This window comes from Rattus rattus, chromosome 5 (genome assembly GCF_011064425.1).
Source record: "Rattus rattus isolate New Zealand chromosome 5, Rrattus_CSIRO_v1, whole genome shotgun sequence".
In the NCBI taxonomy this organism is placed as follows: Eukaryota; Metazoa; Chordata; class Mammalia; order Rodentia; family Muridae; genus Rattus; species Rattus rattus.
Genome location: NC_046158.1, coordinates 23,717,351 through 23,734,549, shown reverse-complemented (window position 1 = coordinate 23,734,549; position 17,199 = coordinate 23,717,351). Strand labels below are relative to the sequence as shown.

At 36.0% G+C, this 17,199-nt stretch overlaps 1 long non-coding RNA gene across 1 annotated transcript in view; it reads right to left on the bottom strand.

Annotated features, from left to right (window-relative positions):
- Window positions 1–2,413: 2,413 nt before the first annotated feature.
- LOC116900156 overlaps window positions 2,414–17,199 on the bottom strand; it is a 49,437-nt gene continuing 34,651 nt past the window's right edge. Inside the window, exon 3 of the long non-coding RNA XR_004387921.1 lies at window positions 2,414–3,644. This is a non-coding gene — a long non-coding RNA (uncharacterized LOC116900156). The remainder of the gene's footprint in view (window positions 3,645–17,199) is intronic.

Genomic DNA, 17,199 nt, shown 5'->3' with positions numbered 1-17,199 from the left:
TAGGTCCATTCCTGTGTACTTCTGGGATGGTGGTTTAGTCCCTGGGAGCTCTAGGGTCTAGTTAGTTGATATTGTTGTTCTTCTTATAGGGTTGCAAACCCCTTCAGCTCCTTCAGTCCTTTAACTCCTCCATTGGGGAACCTGTTCTCAGTTCAATGGCTGCACAACTCTGCCTCTGTATTTGTCAGGCTCTGGCAGAGCCTCTCAGGAGACAACTATATCAGGCTCCTATCAGCATGTACTTTTTTAGCATCCATGAAATTCTTTGGTTTGTTCTCTATATATGGGATGGATAAATATCCCATGCTCATGGATTGGCAGGATTAATATAGTGAAAATGGCTATCTTGCTGAAAGCCATCTACAGATTCAATGCAATCCCCATCAAAATCCCAAGACAATTCTTCACAGAGTTAGAAAGAGCAATTTGCAGATTAATTTGGAATAACAAAAAATCCCAGGATATCGAAAACTATTCTCAACAATAAAAGAACTTCTGGGGAAATCACCATCCCTAACCTCGTGCTGCATTACAGAGCAATAGTCATAAAAACTATGTGGTATTTGTACAGAGACAGGCAGGTAGAACAATGGAATAGAACTGAAGACCTGGAAATGAACCCATGTACCTAAGGTCACTTGATCATTGACAAAGGAGCTAAGACCATTCAGTGGAAGAAAGAGACAGCATTTTCAACAAATGGTGCTGATTCAGCTGATCAGCATGTAGAAGAATGCAAATAGATCCATTCTTATGTCTTTGTACAAAGCTCAAATCTAAGTGGATCAAGGATCTCCACATAAAACCAGATACACAAAACTAATAGAAGAGAAAGTGGGGAAGAACCTCGAATACATGGCCACAGGGAAAATTTCCTCAACAGAACACCAGTGGCTTATACTCTAAAATCAAGAATCAATTAATAAAATTACAAAGCTTCTGTAGGGCAAAAGACACTGTCAACAGGGTAAAAAATGACAACCAACCAATTGGGAAAAGATCTTTACCAATCCTACATCAGACAGAGGGCTAATATCCAATATATACAAAGAACTCAAGAAGTTAAACTTCAGAGAATCAAATAACCCTATTCAAAAATGGAGTACAGAGCTAAACAAAGATTCTCGACTAAGGAATATCACGTGGCCAAGAAGCACCTAAAGAAATGAAATTCTTTCTTTATTGGACATTTTATTTACATTTATTTACAATGTTATCCCCTTTCCCAGTTCCCCTCTGCAAACCCCCTATCCCATCTACCCTCTCCCTGCTTCTGTGAAGGAGCTTCCCCGCCCACCCACCCACTCCCACCTCACCAACCTGGCATTCCCCTACACTGGGTCATTGAGCCTTTACTCATATATGAAGATATTTGGAGTTTTGGGGATCTCTCAATGAACATTAGAGATAAGAGAACAACTTGTAGGTGCCAATTTTCTCTTTCTACCATGTGGGGCCCAGAGATAGAAATCATCAGGTCATCAGGCATTGTGGTAAAAGCATTGCATACTGAGGCCATATTTGGTTTTTTTGTTTTCTTATAAGGAATCATTCTTCATATATTATTTGAATCATGTTTATATCATAAAAACAGTAATGCTATCATTCAAATATCTTGAGTTTATTTACATGCAACTTATCTTTAAAAAGACTTAACATAGTTGTGAAATAGAAACACATTTCAGCATTGAGGAGGGCCTATTAATAAGTATCTGGGGATACCAAGCATAAAACAGAACCCTCTTGATAAAAGAGTGTGGTAACTAAGCACTGGTTATTTTAACAATGGAATAAAATGGGCTAAAATGGATATAAAGTTATGGCCATGGTAAAAGAGTCCAATATCCAGGCAGAATTGTAGCACATAAGGGGATTCTATCCAAACAGCAGTCTTGGGATATGTAAAGTGTCCAGAGATCACAAGTATTAGTTCTTGCTATAAAACATGAGTAAGGAGATGATTTCAAGGGGATGAAGACCTGGGAGGTTGGACATGAGTAGTTTGACAATGATACCGCTATCAAGAGCATTGGATGAGAGGCAGGCGATAGGATGCTTATTGACTTTAGCAGAGTCAGAAGCAGAGAGGCTGGTCTGCCCTCCATCTCCACCAACAAATGCCTCATCGTATCGCTTGTCAGTGTATTTTACACATAGTGTTAACTATTAAGAAAACCTGTATCTTTTCATACTGTCAAGTAATAGGTTTGCCAACATAAAATGTTAAAGATTCCAAAAACTCAAAATAGCAAAGGACTTAGACAGACTATAGATATACCTATAAACATGCATAGATATGTATTTACAGATGCATATATATGTACATATATGCATATACATGTACATCATGCACGTATGTACTTCCTTTTGACAAGGATGGCTAAGACACAATTTCAAAGAAATGTAATGCACCTCTCAATATTGTAAACAAACATATTTATTTTCCAAGGAATACATATGTGATTAAAAGAAAACCAAAGAGACTAGCTACTTGTAAAAGTGACATTACATGTCATGTTTTAAAGACGCTTGTAGAATTCTTTGTGTGCCTGGCTTGGAAAGGAGCAAGAGCTGACGGTATATTTGAACAGGATGGCTCAGTTGAGAATGCTTTTCTCAGCTGCCCTGCCGTTTGGGGTAGGACGCAAAGCCCCTTAGACGCTATTAATGTTAGGTGAGAAACATTTGCAAGTTTCATGTTTTGTAAGGAGGACGGAGAGAACTTACTTTATCTGTTTAAAAGTGCAAGTTCTAGAGATTTAGGCATCCAGGGTACAAAAAGCAAATGGAATTGTTTGTGAATTTGGCCCTTGGGTTTCTCATTCAAACATAAGCACGGCCGTTAGATCAGAAATTCCGACAGTGTGGCATCTCCATGACTTTGTCTGTGAAATCTAATGCTCGTCTCCTAGACGTAATATAAAACATGCTGCGGGACTGCGTTATGTAACCTCCAACCATATAATTCCACATTTGGCTTAAAATCTAAAATATTCCTTTGGAAAACAAGACACAATAATATTGAATCTGAAGTCACTCATATTAAAGTATATAAGAATTTTACCTTAAAAGCTGGATGCCTTTGACTAGCCGTTTGAAATAATAACTAATCTGGACCAGCTTAATACAGTTTTGATACTGTTTCACTTCATCTTTAATCTTGAAAGTTTCTGGCTTTACATACTTTTTGAATTTTGTTCTTTTGATACTAAATAAACTTTGAGAAATGAATTTACCCAACTTAGCAAGGCAATATTGATTATGTTATAAAGTCAATCCCGTTTGTCAGGCTCCCTCACGTTAAACATGTTAGGGTATGCATGATTTTATTAAGCCTCCATTAACATCATGCTTCATATAATCAAACCTTTTTCTGGCTTTTGAAATCTCTCAAGGATTCAGGGGGAAAAATATGCTTACTATAAAGAATTAATCAAAGCGTCTATAATATTGAGAGTTATCTTCCCTTTGGAATAGAGCACCAGTCACACTGATTACCTATATGCGTAGTGTAATTTATTAGCTCTCTAAAGACAAAGGTTTCTTGGAAATCAAACAGTGGCTGCCGTTCCCATTTCAATCAGAGAAGAAAGATCTCTTTCTGAAAGTTCATGAACTTTAAAATCCTTGGCTCTCTTTTGATTCTGAAAGGAAATAAATTGAAGTTAAGTTGTGGTATTAATGAGAATTATTTTATTAAAACTAGTTGGCTCTGAAGAGTTTATGCTTAGTCAGATGTTGTCATTAGAGATAATTATTGGGCTATTTTCTGTGAGTCAGTAATGTGAGTTTCAGGTTAGCAGAAATAACACATGAGATCAGAGGTCTTAAGAGACCTCCAGAAACCACACTAGGTTGCTCTGTCTTCTTTAGGAGAAGAAAGGCCTATATTTCTCACCAAACATTAACTACCTTTGGAGACAGGAACACTGAGTATCTTCTAGAAAACTAGCAATAATGCTGCCACAAAACCTACTTTTCCCTCTCTGGTAAGTTGTATTAAGATGCTAGCAACTACCTTGGAACTCTCTGGCTCTAACCATTCTCCCATGTTCTTGGTTTACTTTGACAGGCCTAAAATATATTTCGTTATGAAGTTCATAGTATCAATCAATATTTACATTTTGAAGCTAACATTTTGCCAAAGAGAAAATTTAATTCTTTATTCTTAAAAAAAGACATTATAGGAATTATATTTTTCTGTTATATAAAAATATAATTTTTCTTGTCATTAACAAGTTAGTCACAAAAAGACAAACACTACATGTCTCCATTTGTATGTAGAAGCAGAAAAAAAATCAATCAGAAACGGAGTGGATAGTGAACTGTGGCTGGAAAGGGCTGGGTTGAAAAGAGGTTGATTAATGGGCCCAGGGCTAACGTACATAGGAATAGTAACTCTCATATAGTCTATCAACTGTAGTTCACAGACAATACATATTGCAAAATAGCTGGTTGAGATGTTACATGCTTCCAACACAAAGAAATGAGAAGCGTTTGGGGTCATAATTAAATGGTCAATTCTTACTGCAAATAGCAAATTGTAATGTGTCAATACAACTTAAATCGTGCATTTTAAAAAGTCTGTTAACAATTTCAAATACGTTTCATGTGTTAATTTATCCATATCTCAAAGACAAATGATTGCAATTGATTAATTGTGCCCATAGACTCATGGAAAATAATTTAAAATCAAAGGTGTCATATCAAAAATATTTAGATGTTGGCATGTTAGTTGGCCAGTTTAAGTACCTTACGTTTAAAGCTACAAAGAAATCGCATTAGAATTTTAGCTTTGCGCTACACATTTGAGACATGAACAAGAGTTATCAATCTCACAGAGGCAAAGAGGAAGCAATGTCAAGAACAAAAGGGTTACAAAAGTTTTGGAAAACTTTGTAAGAAACTTAGCAAATATAGTGATACATGTTATCACGAGTTACTGACAAAAGGCCCTGTTACATTTACAAGACATGAGGTCCTGGGTGAGTTTCTTTCTTTCAGAGCCTTAAGCACTTACAGTTGAAATGGAACACTGTTATCAAACAGAGAGAGAAAGTCTGTGAACTTTCAAATCAAGAGCTTAGAACATACACTCCCAATAAAAATCCAGTTGTCCCCACTGTTAACATCCTCTTCTTTTTTGTTCATAAGTGTATATACTTATGTATATACAAAGATATAATTTTTCTTTTGAGGTGACATGTTATTTTTGAGTGGCTATATCAAACCTAAAACATGTCATGCTGTTACAATCTTGAATAGTTTTATGTGGAGAAAGTATTCTCCTATATTAAAGACATATATCGTGAATCACAATATTACTAAATTTGAGTACATTTTCCCTAAAAGAACCTTTCCATATTCTCTTCTGCTCTGGTAAAGATCCCAGTAGATTTATTGGTTTGATTGGCCATGACAATTTGAGGGACATTCACCAAGGACTTTCTAAGATGCTTGCTTAACTTTTGTTTAGTTTTTGTTTGTTTGGTTGGTTTTGGTTTTTGGTTTTTGTTTTTGTTTTGGCCTGGCTAAACTGAGGTTATTAGACTGTGGGAGAGGTGTCCTCTGTTTACCTCAATCTTCTGATTGGGTTTTTGTTGTTTGTTTGTTTGTTTGTTTGCTATTTGTCTACTGGGAGTTCATAAAATCTCCACATGAGGTGGCATTTGTAATTCTCAGCCAGTCCTCTACTTTCTTTGTTTAGCATTAGTTAGCGACTGAGATGAAAGCCAGCCATAAAACTAACCCAGGTGATGAGTTTAGAAAATAGCCATGTGGAAAGTAGAAAAAATACCTTACTCTGCTTCTCGGAAAAGGTAAATATGCCTGCTTCTCGGAATAGGTAAATATGTCTGTTTCTCAGAATAGGTGAAAATCAATCTTCGCATATGTTTTCTTGATTCTGTTTTCACAATAAAGACGACCACTCACCACATATCATTTTCAGCATGTTTCTTTCAATTTGTATACAAAAAGGTCAACCTGAAAATATCCATCAGACCTGAGTGAAAACATCCCCTTTCCCTGTGAACATACCAGTGCTTCAAGTTTGCTCTTCCAGCATTATTTGTTTAATAGAAATATTTTCCATACCACCTGGTTCTGGCAGAAAGTCAAAATTTGCATTTATATGAGGTAGTTTATCAAATATAACATACAGGAGTCTGTTAAGTACACATTGCATTTTGTTTGTGAGAAAATCTGTTTGTATTTAATGTAGTTTTTAAATTAACCTTAATGAAAGCTTCTGAAAATTGTTGTTCTAAGCATTTGAAATATGCAACAAGACCTGGAAGAGGACATAAACATGTTTTCCATTATATGTTATCAGATAGCCCAAAATTACTACAAAGAAGAATGTGGGACTATGTTAAATTAGAAAGATAAGCAAGCATTTAGTTAAAAGCAAACATCTTTTAGAAGAGGAAAGCGTCTAACACAGCAAACCTCAGACATCTTAAGCAATCTTTCGTCGGAGATATTTTAGCGTTTTTTAAGTTAGAATACTGCTCAGGATACTCGGGGAACTAAAGCTATTTGCTGCAGACCTTAATGTCTCCTTTCTTAACCCTAGGCTTGCCAGTGCAGAACGAAGTTTTCTGAAGTGCTGAGAAATGTATTTGGACTGAGAGCCTGGTGCATTCGATAATGAGTTACCCTCCCTTCAGCGTCACTTTCTATTTTTTTTACAGTGTCCACATCTTTTTGGTGTAAACACATCACAGTGAAATCACATAGGACACTCTCACGTTCCTTGGATAACATAGGAACAGGTATTTCTAATATACCACATTTATTCTGTCCAAACTAAGTTTCTTTAGGGCTTTAAACAAATTACTCACATCAGTCAGCACAGCTCACCGGTGCTAGCACAAGGAACATCCCGAAACCTGGCGTCAGCCCGTGCTTGCTCATACATGAGGAGATGCCCGTTTTTTGGGAAAATAGACTTGAAGAATTAAGACTAGTGATACAGAGGCCTGCAGAGCATCATGTGATCTGAAATATAAGAAGCTAACTTTGAAGTGTTTAAAAGTTTATTAAACCAAATCATAGCCAGGTTTTTAATTTGCAGTCTATCTTTTAAAGTGCATTAAGTAAAGAATATTAATGCTTGCTCCATCCGATCTAAAACTGGGAAAACGGGTATTTTGTTTTGCAAATATTATCTTCCTCAGAATAGGAAGTCATGCTTATTTAAAATAAAACAGATATTATTCTCAGCTACTGCTCTCCAGTGTTTATAGCATTTGACAAAGTCTATGTTATGCTCGCTAATCATAGATTCCGCAGCTACCTTTGATCACAAACCTCTTTGAAGCCAATACATCGCTGTTCTGATAGTTTCAGGAAAAAAAATTTAAAGTTTTCACGTAATAAACTAAATCTTTGATTAGACAATGTAACTGTCTTAGCCCCCTATGTTCCTCAACTCCCAACTTTAAATTTATTTATTCATAACATGGAAGGCAGATCTGAAATTTCCTTTGTTGTTGTAACGGAGAATAAAACACGGGCCATCACACATGTACGTACTCAGTAACACTCTAGTAGGGGAGTTTATACCTTGGCCCTCGAAAATCATGTTTACTAAGAGTGTATGCATTTCAAACTCCACATATTTTGCCATTTATTTGTCATTTGTATAAGGCTTATTGTGAAATCAACTATCATATTTATCTGTGGACATTTGGACAAGTGACTCGCACTTTTGACTGGGGCAGAGGAAGGCATGTGGATCTGGATTTTTATGCTAAGATCTGTCACAAGGAGCAATTCATAACTTACTCATTTAGGACGATAACAGCAATAGGTAAAGAAAAGGATCCCATCCGTGTACTGTCTCATAAGGTTTATGACTCTGTGTTGGCACGAGGGTTCTGAGATAACAGAAACTGTGGGACCTGAGTGTGAGTCTTGGTCTACTCCCTCTCAGTCCAGCTTAATACTAAGGAACAAGGCTGAGTCGTTCCATTACTGCTTCACTCCATCCTGCTACGTAAACCAAAGAATAATCACAGCGGAAGTGGCCTGGCTTTAGCAAGTTTCATGGAAATCCTGAGCAGATGTCAGAGGGTTTTCCATTCTCGGCACTGTTTGATGGTTTGTTTGTTTGGTTGGTTGGTTTGTTGGTTGGGTTTTTTGTTTTGTTTTGTAGTCTATTGCATTGGAGGGAACACTAAAACCTGTGTTACATAATTATACACACACACACACACACACACACACATATATATATATGTATATATATATGTATACATGCCTTCATGTGTATATGCTTGCATATGTTTTTAAGTAAACATACAATGATGGTTTTCTATGGGTTTAAAAAAATTATTATAATTTTTGTTTATATCTCCTTTCTTCTCCCTCTGCATTACTGTCCCTTCCCCACCCCAGATTGAGGTCCTCAAATTTTTGTAATTCCCCATTTCAGAAAACCAGTATACAAATATATTCCTATCTACAACTCCCTTGTTCCTCTCCTGCCAAGGTCCCTTTTGACTGCCCTGGAGTCTGTATTTAACCTCAGTTCATATGCAATTTGTGTCTAAACACTCAGAGCCAGGATTCACAGATAAGAGAGAATGTGTGATATTTGTCCTTCTGGATCTACATTGCTTCACTTAATATATTATTTTCTAGTTTGGTCATTTACTTACAAATATAATATTTCGTTTTTCTTTATAACCAAATGGTTTTCCATTGTGTGTTCACACCAGATTCCCAGTATCCTTTCCTACGCTGGAGGACGTTTCGGTTGTTTGCACCTCCTAGCTGTTGTGAGTAGAGTGCACTTGTTTTTGGAGTAAGATATAAAGTCCTTCTAAGTGACCACACAGGGCACAGCCCTGGTTGATACATCTATGACTTCACTTAAGGATTAAGGAAAAAGCCTAGAAAGGGAGCTGGAGACCTAGGAAGTCTGCCGGCTAACATCTTATAAATATGACCAGGGACATACACCCATGAAATCTCAACAATATGGCTGCCTACATATGACCAGCACGACAGTTTCAGTTTCCATGACAACATGGATGGGGAAAATTTTACAAGATTCCTATCCTAGGTAAAGAATCAATTGATGGCTGCTATGAGAAAAAAAAAATCAGTTTCTTCAGAAGGAGTTCCCCAATAGTCCTAACCTCAACTATATATAAGTGACATTAAGTGTGTGCGTATGTGCATGTGTGCGTATGTGTGCATGCACGCACGTGTGCGTGTGTGTGTGTGTGTGTGTGTGTGTGTGTGTGTGGCAATAATAGTTTAAGAGGGACATGAATTTGAGAGGAACTTGGAGAACATGGGAGGAGTTAGATGGAGGAAACAGAGAGATGTAAATTATATAAATGCTGTATCTATGTATGAATCAAAAATATTTTTAAAAAAAGTAATTATATAGATATTATCAAATTTAAATAATGTAATTGAAGAGTACTTTTATTGATTCAAGAAAGATGTTAACAATAAAAGAAATGTATGTTGGACATTTAAGAGACACTATTTTATTATAAATAACTAAAAATTATATTTAGTGTAGAATCTAGTTTAAAATGGAAGTGTAGATACCATTTTAGTTATAGCTGTAAATTGGCAGGGAGGAAAAGAAGGTATTTTGTACCTATGTAAATGCTGAATTTTGTTTACTATAATTTGAAGATGATACAAAATGTACATGCTTATATATCTTTATGGAAATTCACACATTGTGAAAACTTTTCATAAGTCTTAGGGAACTATTTACTCTAAAAGGATTTTTTTTATAGGGGAAGTCCTTTTAAATCTCATGAAATAAACAGTTTCCAAGTCTCAGGAAATCCCTGAAACTTATAAGATTCATGGACCCGTCTTTTTCCTAATTATCTAGCACAGTAATGACTGTTGAAGGGTAGAAACTCTTCAAACTTCTAAGCTGCTTGCACATTGGGCAAAAGGATCCAAGAATGCAGCTTTCATGAGTTGGCACCCAGATTTAGTGATGCAGCCGCTTTGTGTTGTCATTACTCCTTTAAGTAACTCTTTATCCACATACCTTTAAGTAGCCGCAGTAAACTCATTATTTTTTATGTTGGACTTTGATAGGATTGTTTCTTGGCTGTGTCACTGGTTGTCTTTCTGGGATGGATTGATGTTCACCCACATCTCACCATTATAAGTCACACAGTACAAGTAACCCCTGAATAGGGACCTACACAACCAGAGGTGAGCTTGGGAGGAGTAACTCCATAGTAATTATTAAGCATATCAAGTCATATGACTGATGATACATGGTATAAACAAGGAGCATCTAGGATGGTGATTCTGATATGGCTATCGGTCCCCATGTTGTGTTTGTAGGTATGCATCCTCGCTTCCTGATACAGGTAGCATGAGTAGCTGAGACTGAGCCATTGGTATTTTGAGAGTCTGTATGAGGAATCACAGCATGGTAGTTTTCTTCTGTCATATAGAGTGACCTATCCCCATGACGATTGTGTCTGCCTCCCAAATACCTAGGTACCCTAACAAGGTTTAAAGACTTGTAAACAAAATGCGGTCCCTGAGAGTAATATGTAAAGACAAGATAAGAACATGGTATCATGGAGGTTACATAGCCTCCATGTATGATAATATATACAGCTGAAACCCATAGAACTTCTCAGAGAGAAATGCTCACATAGGGGAGGTATAATAATGGAAAGGGAGATATGGCTAAAGTCTATCACATGACCTTTGACTTAGTGGATAAAATAATTAATCATTTTATTATTATAAATATTGATCATTGTTATTAGCAAATTGATTCATACATGAGGATGGGATGCAGGTGTTGACTTGCCATTTCTTGTAACTGACTGGGAGGCTGAAACAGAACACAAGTTAAATCTTAGTAAAGAGCTCCTTGGGATGCAAAACCTTAACCATATTTCTCACTTCCAAAATTCAACATAAAGGAAGGGAAAAAAATCTATGATTAGGAAGAGCCTTACTGATGGCCATACAAAAAAATTATAGTGGTTAGGAAGTTCTCAGCACTTGAAATGCTTGAATTGCTAAGGATTCTTTAAAAAGCAACGAGGAAGTTTTCATTCTCTGGTTTGTGAGGCTATAGGACATGGTGACATAAGAGAAAAGTTTGTGTGTTGTTACAGCAGGGAAAGTGTGGAATATGACCATCCATCCCTTCTTGAGACAAAGACTACAGACATAGGCTGAGATTCTGAGAACCACTGCCTGATGGGCTGACACATGTGAGCTGTTAGAGACACAGTACAACCACCACTATGAGTTCCAATAAATTAGAGACTAGAGGACAGGAAGAGAGAGCTAGACATTGCTAAGACTGCTGGATATGCAAGAGACAGCACTGGATATCCAGTTTTTAGGTAAGAGAAGAGTGTCTTCATGGGAGAAATAAATTTGGTGAAGTCAAAACCACTATGGAATTCTTGATGTTGCCCAATGCTGGAGAGAGTTTGGTAACCCTAAAAGATTTCTGTGAGCACGTAAACTGGGTTTGCAAGGTGCAAAACCAAGTAAGAACAGATAAGAGAAGGGAAAGCCCCACAAAGCAGCCTTTGTATGTCACTTGAGAAGCAAATAGATCTAGATTTATGTCAACTTAGAGTCCATGGTTTGTGTTGAGGGGCCAGGGGTATAGGAGGCCAAATGCTGTGTTGGTGAGTATTCTCAAGGCCTCAAGAACAGACTGACAGTTCTTCATAAGGATAAAAGAAACAGAAAGCAGTAATTCCTACTATGCCCCCTGCTAAAGAGGAAGATATCCTAAGGTGGGATGCTTCCTAGCTGCTTTTTTAATGCGATAATCAAAGGCTCGTGCAGATAAGAACCATACATAGTGACATTCATTTGTTCATGCCTCTCCAGGAACAATCTTAGACAATAATTAGTAAAAGTAGAAATGCCATCGTATTTTAAAATATAATATCATTGGTAAGAAGTTATTGTTCGATAACCAGTTATGGTTCAAAAAGTAAACTTGTTTAGTGAACAGTATGTATAAATTTAAAGTGGATAAATACTGCATCATAATATAAAGAACACTTCTCAGATTTTGCATCTTACAAACATTCAAGTGCCACTGTCATAAATTGATTAAAATTATATTAGAATAAATTAAAATGGTAAATAAATCATACAAGGCTTATAAAATTATGTTTTGAAGCAGAGAATACTGTACTATTTTTAAGGTAAATGTTTCAGCACACTGAAATTCAATTAGTCATTTTATTTTTAGACATTTCAATTAAACAGATCAAAATCTAAAGTTTGAAGTCCGCTAAACATTTGCATTAAATGCATAGCAATGATTGTTAAAAAATATACTTTTAAAAATCTAATTATCATCCAAAGAATACGCATGGACAGCTCCATAAATAGCAGAGGATGGCTATGTTGGGCACCATGGGAGGAGAGGCCCTTGGTCCTGCCAAGGCTCAATGCCCCAGTGTAGGGAAATGTCAGGGCAGGGAGATGGGAAGGGGTGGGTTGGTGGGGAAACACCTTCATGGAAGAAAGGGGATAGGGATGGGGTAGGAGGTTTATGGATAGGAAACCAGGAAAGGGGATAACATTTGAAATGTAAATTTAAAATATCTAATTATAAATATGTAATAATATAAAATATTATAAGTACAGATGGATTATTATGTGGCTAAGAAAAGCTGTTTGGTTGAGGCAGTTATGGGTGTAGCTTTTAGTATTATGAGGAGACACAATCTCACAGCCAACTCCGTTCTTCGGGTTCCTACAATCTTTCTGCCACTTCTTCCCTAATGTTTTCTGAGCCTTAGATGTGGGAGTGTTTTGAAGATGTAACTGTTGGGATTTATTTTTTGGAAATTATGAAATGTGCATGTAAATGAATGAAATTGAAAACATTCTGTCATGAGCACAATAATAGAATTCACTTTGTTTTTTTTTTTACCATCAGCAAATTATTATTCTGTACATAAAGAATTGAGAACTTTAACGTGCTTACTAAGAAAGAATTCATCTCTTCTCTACTTCTTTCCAGAAAAGTTCAATTTTACCATGAATCTTTCAGTTGTACTAAGATGTTCTCACATACTAACAAACATGCTAGAGATATCAGATCTCTGAAAATATTTGCTACATTTTTACTTCCTAAAAAGCTCCTACTTAAAAAAGTGAACTTCTATTCAATTATATTACTATATGTTTAGAGGCAATATCTCTCCTATATCCCATATCATTCCTGGGGCAGTTGTGCTGCAGAGACGTTATACCCATAACTTCCGGTATTATTAAGAGACACAGTCTCACAGCAAACTCCCTCGTCTTCTGGCTCCCACAATCATTCTGCTCTTCCTTCCTTAACATTCTCTGAGCCTTAGATGTGGAAGTGTTTGGTAGATGTATCTGATGGGATGAACTCCACAAGTCTGTGTTTTGATTGGTTTTGGTTTTCCGTAATACTCTCTGTTTCAAAGAGAAGTTTCCATCTGTAGGATGAAGCTTTTTATTTGATGATAGCTTAAGAGAATATCTCTAACCTCCATATCATTTTGTCTATATAATATAAATATAACCAATAATTATTCTACTAAATATGTCTTTAAAGCACTTTTGATCTTCATATAAAACAAACAAACAAACAATAAAAATGTGTTAATATTTCCACACTTAACCTTTTCTGTCACAAAGAGAAATGCAAACCATTTAATATCACGATTTGCTTATATTTCTTAAGGTTCAAATAACTGGCTGTCAAATAGGGATAAGTAGGGTTTATCTGCTGCAAAATAACATACACTTTTTCTAAGCAATAGCAAATATCATGCCACTAATAGATTTAACCTTGCAAGTTCATAGATGCTTAAAGTCCTATGGTTTGAAGCTCAACAACCCTGTCTAACTGTAAAAGAAAGACAGAACAGTGAATAAAAATTAAAAAGAATTAATTCTTCAAAAAGTTTCTTACAAATCAAAACCCTGCAGTTTCATAGTGAGAACAAAAGACGCATATTAAACACCAAAGTTTATCAAGACAAATTAGATCCCAGTTTCAAATTTTCTTTAATCTTTTGCATCTGAACTTTTTTTTTTGCCTCATGCTGTTTTCCCTAGTTAAATGTTAAAATGAATTCTAGCCAATACCATTGACTTCTTCCCTTAAAAATATTGAGACACATAATAAAAAATTAATTACTTCCCCTAATTTCCGTGTGATTCTCTAAAAAGATGTAAAATTCATTTAAAGTAAGTGGTGACTTTGTCTTTGAAGATCGCGACAATTAACATGGATCAAAGCTTAGGTTCTGTGATGATCATAGCTTATTAGCATAATGAAATTAACTTAGAGACAAGAATCTTTAATAGGTACAACAAAAACGCTTTAATAATACTTGAAGAAAATTATGTATTTGCTAGAAGTACAACAGTTTCAGATTTTCTATCCAATTAATAAGTTGTTAATTAACTCCTTTTTCCAAACAATGCATACTTTGAGCTAATGTCTGCCTTGGAACAGCCTGTCTATTGTGCTGTAATTTGTGAAAGAATACAGTGGCTTTCCTAATGATATTTTATACTTTTATTACTAAGAAAGTTCAAGTTTATCCTTGCCCACTATACAGCCAATATTTCATCATTAAAATAGAAGAAGGCTTAATTTTGTATGTTGGGAAGGGAATAATGGTTTCCAATTATGATATGTTGAGTTTACGTATCAGGCCTGAGGAATTTTCAAGGCCCAAGTATGTTTTGGTTGGCTCTGAGTATCTCTAAACTCTGACTCAAAAGAAACAGATTAAACTAACTAATAATTTTGATTTGGAAATACTTGGATTTGAGGATAAACAACAAAAAAGTTTTGTTTTGTTTTGTTTTGTTTTCCTGTTTCTAGCAACAAGTCTTAGTCCCTCTTAGGGAGGAGGAAAAATGTTTGTTCATTTTTTTACCACTCAATAACCATATGACGGGCACTAAGATTATGCTGACTTATCACACAGAGGGTGGAGCCCTTTTGTTTCCATTGCTTCTAGTGCTCTTGCCTCAGTTAATGATTTGTTTACTTCTGTCTATGCATCAGAATGGTGTGCTGTCTAGGTCTTCCTTCTTGGTTACACAGGCTTATATAGCATTTTGCTGGCTGATATAATTGAACATAATCCAAAATCTAAAACAAAACAAGAAGCAATTCCATAGCTACTAAAAAGAAGACTGATTGTTTTTGTTGACTTCGTTTTTAAAAGCTAGTTTAACACAGACTGGGGTTTAGATTAGTGGTAGAACACTGCCTAGCATGAGCGAGTCTCCTGAGTTCAATGCCCAGCACCAAACTAAGCCAAACTTAGCTGAAATTAAACAGTATAAAGATTAGAATATAACAAAGAATTTCCCTATTTGCTCTTACATCCCCAAATCTATATCACATATCTTCTTTTCTGTGGACATAAGGAATATTTGTGGTTTTTTCTTACTTATACATGTTGATAATATGCATTCTACGTGGTTTTTCCTGATCCCCAAAACAAGGAGTACTTCCAAATTGGGTTGCCTTCAGTTTAATTTTCTATTCTAGAGAAAGTTGAACAACCTAGCTTATCTCTTACCACATAAGACCTGTGTACTCCTGCTCAAACAGCAACATCATTTGCTCCTTTTTCTGTCAGATAAGGTCAAAGCAGGAAGGACAGCCATAAGGTCATAGCTGACAGAGAGCCTAGGAGGCCTATGACTCACTGTGGTCTGGTCGTGCAAACATAATTCCAATGTATTCAAAAGTCACCAGTAGAACTCATGAGATTTGGGTCTGAGAACATTTCAAGACAGTACATAAAACCCCCTAAACATTTATCTTTATACCCATAGACTAATGCTGCTCTCAGCCTGGGTCAAAGGAGCATTTTACAGAGGGCTACAGCTAACATGGTCTCACAGCTGATTAAGTGCTGGCAGTAACTGTCTGTTGAAGCTCAGCACTCTGGGACATACACATAGCTTCCTAGCTAAGATCCAGCAAATAGGACTCACCACATAAGAGAGAAAAAGAGGTTGAAATAGCTGGTGGAGAGGAGTGACTTACACTGTCTCCTGGATTTGGAATGGATTTCTCACAGCGACTGTGGATACATGAACTAATCAGAAAAAAAGGCACAGGTGTAGGAGTACATGATCAAGAGTAGCAGAGGGAAGAAAGAGTAATGGGCACTAAATGGAATCTATACACGTGTGTAATTACTAATAATGAATTTATTTTCTAAATGCTTTTAAAACTGCCCTTATATTTAGAATTGGTTGCTTATAAAAAAAAAAACAAAGTTAGGAGTGGGAAGCGTTGAAGGTATAAGGGGAGCTAGAGGGAAACATGGGGGAATGTATTTATCATATTTCATTAAATACATATATGAAATTCTTAAGAATAAAGACCATTACAATTAAAATAAAAATTTAATAAAATACTTTATTAAAGAAGTCTTTCAAACCTATGTAAACAAGAAAGAAAGAAAGGAAGGAAGAAAGAAAGAAAGAAAGAAAGAAAGAAAGAAAGAAAGAAAGAAAGAAAGAAAGAAAGAAAGAAAGATTCTACTTCATTGTGGCATTTAGCTGGTAGCTTTCTTCCCCTATCAGAACTCAATAATTGTTTCATACTTATATTTGAAAGAGTACTAAATTCTTAATTGTACGTGTGGGCATATGTACCTATTTAGATTTCGGTAACACTTTTCAACTACTCTTCCAGGACCTATTGAAATGTTCTTAATAAAAACATTAACTTCTAAATGATATCAAAAACAAGGACTGTGTAACTACCACGGTTTCAGTTTCCTCTCTCTCTCTCTCTCTCTCTCTCTCTCTCTCTCTCTCTCTCTCTCTCTCTCTCTCAGTAAAGCCAATTGTCCCAACCTTGAAGGAAACCCAAGAATCCCAATTGTGGCACTTTGCCACTTTGACAATGAGCAGGAGAAAGGCACACAGTAGATACCATAAACAATAGTCATCAACTATTGACTTTAGATACAACAGGACACTATAGAATTGGTATTTTAGTGATTTATCTATTAGCTGTTTGGGACTTTGAAATAACTCCCACCAATAAAATTCTGCATGAGTCTAAAATAATAGGAAGTGTAGATCAGTTTATGTCACCCCTCCTATCTTAACATCTCTCAATCCACTCTAAAGACCCCAAAGAAAATCTTCACCACAGGACACAGGTTCTAGTACTTA